Here is a 6,034-nt window from a genome sequence, read left to right on the forward strand (position 1 = left end):
ATGGTACTGGTAAATAAATAAATAAATGAATAAATAGAGAGCCCAAAAATAAGGTCACACACGGACTACCATCTGATCTTTGACAAAGCTGACAAAAACAAGCAATGGGGAAAAGACTCCCTATTCAATAAATGGTGCCGGGATAACTGGCTAACCACATACAGAAGATGGAAGTTTCCTTATACTATATATAAAAATCAACTGGAGATGGCTTAAAGACTTACATGTAAAACTCAAAGCTATAAAAACCCTGTCAAAAACCTAAGCAATACCATCCTGAACATCGGAATGGGCAACGATGCCATGACAAAGGCACCAAAAGCAATTGCAGCAAAAACAAAAATTGGCAAATGAGATCTAATTACATTTTAGAGCTTCTATAGAGAAAAAGAAACTAGCAACAGAGTAAACAACCTACAGAATGGAAGAAAATATTTACAAACTATGCATCTGACAAAGGTCTAACAGCCAGCCTCTATCAGGGACTGAAACAAATTTATAAGCAAAAAGCAATCAACCCCATAAAAGGAAGCAAAGGACATGAACAGACACTTTTCATAAGACATGCATGCCACCAACTCATATGAGAAAAGCTCAGTATCAATGATCTTTAGAGAAATGCATATCAATTACAGTTTTAAGTCAGGTAATGTAATGCCTCCAGCTTTGGTCTACAGATACCACAATGAAACACTATTTCACACCAGTCAGAATGACCATTATTAAAACGTCAAAACATAACAGGTGCTGGCAAGGTTGCAGAGAAAAGGAATGCTTATACACTGTTGGCGGGAATGTAAAGTAGCTGGATACAAAAATACAAGCATTGTGGAAAGCAGTGTGGCAATTCCTCAAAGAGTTAAAAGCGGAACTACCATTAAACCCAACCATCCTATTACTTGGTATATCCTCAGAAAAATATAAATTATTCTACCATAAAGACACATGCATGTGAATGTTCACTGCAGCACTATTCACAATAGCAAGGACATGCAATCAAATGCCCATCAATGACAGATTAGATAAAGAAAATGTGGTACATATACACCATGGAATGCTACGCAGGCATAAAAAAGAACAAGATAATGTCTTTCATGGGAACATGGATGGAGCTCAAGGTTATTATCCTCAGCAAACTAACACAGGAACAGAAAATCAAATACCAAATATTCTCACCTGACAGTGGGAGTTACATGATGAGAACTTTTGAATACAAAGAAGGAAACAACAGACACTGAGGCCCATTAGAGAGCAGAGGGTGGGAGGAGGGAGAGGAGCACAAGAGAGAACTACTGAGTACTGGGCTTAATACCTGGGTGATAAAAAAAATCTGTGCGACAACCCCCCATGACATGCATTCACCTCTGTAACAAACCTTCACTTGTACCCCTGAACTGAAAATATTTTTTTTAAAAAAATGCCGCAAACATACGAGATATGTTTATGATGTTCATGTGTTATTGTAACTATATAGAGAAAGACGTGGAAGAACTCATACCAAAGTAGGTATCATGTTAGCTTTATCCAGAAAACTTCAATTTCTTATAAGAACGTATTCACAGATTAGTTTAAATGCGTAAGTTAAATGGTAAAGTATATATTATAATTTATCTTAACATGGGGTGTGGTTAAAAGTTTCAGCTCTGAACTCAGATTCCCTGGGTGAATACCAAGGCTCTACCACATGAGCTTAACCAAGTCATCTAACCTCTCTTAACCTGACTTTCTTCATCCTTAAAATGAACATAATATTAGTACTAGCCAAGGCGAGTTGTTGTGAGGAGTCAGTACAGGTACACAACTTAGTTCCTCAGTAATGTAGCTTTTACTGTCATTATCCTGCTTCCTGCCATAGATCAGCAAATACCATCATGTACACGAGCTGGAAAGGTCCACACTTAACACAGCGTCATTCTAAGGAGAAGAAAACTAAAGTCAGAAAGATTCAATGACTTGTCCCAGGGACACAGTTACTAAGCTTCAGACTCCAAGTCCAGATTCTAGATCCCAAGTCTTAATGCTGTAGTAATACAAAATCAAGCTGTCCAAGGCATAAAAACATGCAGACAACGCTTCGTTTCCGTAAAAAAGTTAACAGTTCTTTCTTTACACACATCTCACCAGACTTCCTTAGGAGAAGCGCCACTGCAATAAAAGCCTTACTCATAGCCTGAATATTTTGCTTGAGGGCAGAGGGAAAATCAGTTCTGGATATAGTGATTGTCTTATTTCCAATCAATGCTCCAAGGAAATACATCACTAACAACTAACATTTGTATTTCAAAGTATTGTCACATATTGTCTCATTTGGTCCCTGAAACTTGGAGAGGTAGGACTCATGATCTTACCCAAACTACAGAGGAAGAAACTGAGGCTCTAAGAGTTTTAAGTAGTTTGCCCAGAAGTTTTAGAGAAGATTTAGCTTTCTATTAATTTTGAAGTAGTAACTCTAAAATTAAAACAAAATAGGCAACTTTAAAAGTTTGGCCTACTGTTTTTGTTGCTTTTTTGCAGAACTGGGATAAAGCAGGTTTAAACATGCCTTCTGAGCACGTATATGGGTATGGTAACCACACACACCTCAGATATTCTGTAACAGAACCATTTTCAGTTACTTTACCCTGCTGACTTAACATCAATCCTGATGTTTGTGTCAGAAAAAAATAGTTACTCTTCCCATGTAAAAATGTTTTCATTCAAAATATACTAAAGGTGAAATGCATCATGATGAAACTGATTATAATGTCCAACTGTTATAATTTTATAATAGTTTTGGGTGGCAAATAAATATAACTTGATAAATACAGCAAAGTTTCCTTTTAAGAAGAGTTTCAAAAACTCATCCAAGTAGAGATGGAGCTATATGAGGGGCCCCCTTCATGGGGTGTCCATCTGTAGATAGGTCCAGAAGTAGCTGGAGATGACATAGAAATATTAAAGAAAAATAATCCTCTCTGTGGGAGTCAGTGTTCATTCCCTCTAGAAAGAGGTCCTTGGAAACAAAAATGCTCAGCTCTCAAATGCCAAGTGTGTATGTGCAGAAATGTGCTGGTTTGTCACACTCCCTCCCATTAGAGCCATGCCCCTCTGCAAGTTTGTGTGAATTAGAGGCAAACCCTTAACTCTCTCTACCCAACAAAGGCAAATCCAGGGAGGTTAGTTTGAGTTGATAGGGGTGCCCAACAAGGCATAAGCTACTAGATATAAACGAGAAGAAGGGGCTCCAAAAACAAAGGAGAAGATTCAGAATGGAAAGTCCCACGTCTTGAAAAAAAAGTTCCTCCTTGAGCTTCCCCGCAAGGAATACCCTGGCCTGGGAAAAGGGTCATGTGGGAAAAGGGATCTGAGGAGGAAGACTGCCTTGGCTGAAGAGTATTTTAATAAACTTCTACTTTTGGCTACAGGTGCTAGTGGTGAAGTGCAAAATACAAACAGCACAACAAAGGCATGCAAACGGTCGGTCTGCGTGCTTTGCCAGAAGCACCCTGTTCAAGATGCTGCTTGGAAGGGGATGGGTGGAGCCTGGGCTCCCCAGCTCAGCAGCTTTCAGACTCCTCAGTGCTTCCTGGCAGACTTCGGGTAATCAAATTCTCACAACAGCATCTGAGCATTTTTGCTATGTGGTACAAACCTATCATCTTTTTAATGCAACTAGGAGAATGCTCATGGCCTATCGTCCGTTCACAACATCTGAAGGTTCGTAGCAATAGCAAGCACACTCACCAGGACACAGGATTGACATTCCATGTCTCTCCCCTCGCTATGAAGCTCTTTATTGACGAGCCCTGCAGATATCAGCAATACATTTTTGTATGCTGAAAGATTATTTTAAATCTCTTCCGTAAGAAATAACCTAGATAAATTTGCCACCATAACCAGCGAGTGCCACCAACAAGAAAATTCATGCTTGTTCATGAAATGAAGGTTTTGAGGGGCTGCTGAAGAACCCACACTTTGTCATGGCTTGAACCCCAGTTCGAGAATGATGCCTGTTCATCAGAGGAGCCATCACAGATATATTGTTAAGAAAAAAAGGGAAAGAATATGGTATAGAGGGCCTAGAGGAAAAACTGTTCTTATGAGGCCACCGAAGGATTCTCAATTCCTTTAAGAGGTAGTAAATACGGTGTTAGCAGAATGCTTACCAAGTTAGCAATGAAAGCTACAACATCTCCAGCAAAGGGACGGGCCAGGTGTCCTGTAGATACCAGACTGTGCTACTGATGTATCCAATATGAGGGGACGTGGAGGGGAATGTGAGGGAGCCCCCCAGCTACTAACATGTGGGACAAGACAATTTCATGCACCTTAGGTTTCAGACAGCTGAGACTGGTATTAAATTGAAAGAAAGAAAGAACACAAGAATGAAAGAAAGAAAAGAGGAAGGGAAGAAAAGAAGGGGGGAGGAAGATGAACGAAAGGAAGAAAGAAACAGAGAGAGTAAGGGAGCAAGGGAGTCAGTCCATGGAGTCTTCTGGAAGGCAAGGGAGAGAACCGTGAGCTCTTCTCAGTGGCAGAAGGAACTGGTATGATCCCATGGGCAGGCTGAGCCCAGGGTGGTGACCAAATAAAAGGAATGAATCCTCATAAACACCGTTCTTGACATCTGCCAAAGAGAAAGGTGGAATGTCAGCTGGCCACCGGACACTGCCTTATCCTGGAAAACGGCACAGGTAAGAGCTTCTTTTAAAAATTGCTGAACTTTTGAGACTGAGGAGGAAATGGACCCCTAAAAAGAGAAAATACACAGTCACGGTGTTCATCATCAGGATTAAAGAAACACGTGTGAGACGCACAACTGTGTCCTCTCGTTCTAGGTTCAACCGTGCATGGTTGAAACAGGGAAGGTCCCAGCATGGCTGTGTTAACCCCGTCCCAGGTTTTAGAGCCAGCACAGCTAACATTTCAATGGCAGGAGACCGTACACAACCCCGCTTGGCTTTGTTGACTCATCTGTAAAAACAAGATTAGATAAGGAACTTGCCAAGGTCACTTTTCATTTTGAAGAACCAACCACTCCAAAATTTATCTCTATATAATTCCAGATACAGTGAATATCTGGGTTAAAGATGAAATCTTTGATTGGTTGAGGTTTTGAAATGATTTCCACCACTAGATGCAACCCTTTTACCTTAGTATTCCATCTCTCAAAACGGCAGTCTGTCTGCTGTTAATGCAGTTAATTGTAACATAGTTACACAGTTAATTGTTTGTTTTCCTTTGGAGCAATTTATTTTATCACAAGAAATCAAGAAAGGAGACACAGAAATCTCTATCTCTATTCTAACTTAACACTAAAATAAAGATGAAGATTTCAGGCATGTTTCCAAACCTTTTCATTTGGATGGAATCATACATTCCATTTGAGTGATTTTAAAAAGCCTTTTTCCCATTTTTGATGAAAGAATTTAAATATTTAAAATACTTTTTAAAATTTATTATATAACTGATGACAAAGAATGAAGTCCAAAATGCTTAATGATTCAATTAAAGGAAGCAATTTGCTGTCCAGTAGTCACCCGCTGCCTTAGACAGGAGCCGTCTTCCCCATTTCTGCTTGATCCAGCTTTCAAAATAAGAGTACACAGCCATCCCTGGGTGTCCCACGGGAATTGTGCTGCATTCACCTTTAGGAGCTTTCCCCTGTGACTTTATCCATCAGTCAGGCTCTGACCTACAGATCAGCGAACAGGCTAAGGTACCTACTTTCTGTTGACCTTGTGGAAAGGGGCCTTCCACTGAGATGCATGGGGCCCAATCTGTACCAGATGAAGAGGACAGTCTACCTTGAAACTCTCAGTACTCCCCACCCTGATCTGAGGAAAGCTTTGCAATTCGTGAGAGCAGAGCCTGGTGAGGAGTGGTTTCACTTAGGCCATTCCTCTTCTCTTGCACAATAGAATAACTCCAGAGTAATCTGTGACAAATCACTTACATATGAAGAGGCTGTTGAGTGCCCACAAAAGCCAAAGTCTGGCTCTCTGATTGGCACGCGTTTTTATTTAGCCATAGAACACCAGCAGGCAGGGCACTG

The sequence above is a fragment of the Sapajus apella genome, unplaced genomic scaffold (assembly GCF_009761245.1).
Source record: "Sapajus apella isolate SASKATOON/1434 unplaced genomic scaffold, GSC_monkey_1.0 scaffold37, whole genome shotgun sequence".
NCBI classification, from domain to species: Eukaryota; Metazoa; Chordata; class Mammalia; order Primates; family Cebidae; genus Sapajus; species Sapajus apella.